A 238-nucleotide genomic window follows, 5' to 3' on the forward strand; every position below is an offset into this window, starting at 1 on the left:
CACGGCGATGTCACGTGACTTAAACCCCCCCCCCCCTTACTCCCCCCCCCACCACTACAGTCAACACCAAAGACAAAGATCCCCCGCGTAGCCTGCAACAGACTGTCGGGGCAAGTGCTGTTAGCGAGCAGTTTACATATGAAGGCGGCACACGCAAAGGGGTTAACGGTGGCCAGTAACCACGCCCGGCCGCCTTTGTCTCCCCCCAGTGGCGATGTTTACACACCGGACCGGGTAA

This window comes from Lethenteron reissneri, chromosome 16 (assembly GCF_015708825.2).
Source record: "Lethenteron reissneri isolate LAM-NWPU_2019-01 chromosome 16, ASM1570882v1, whole genome shotgun sequence".
Classification (NCBI taxonomy): Eukaryota; Metazoa; Chordata; class Hyperoartia; order Petromyzontiformes; family Petromyzontidae; genus Lethenteron; species Lethenteron reissneri.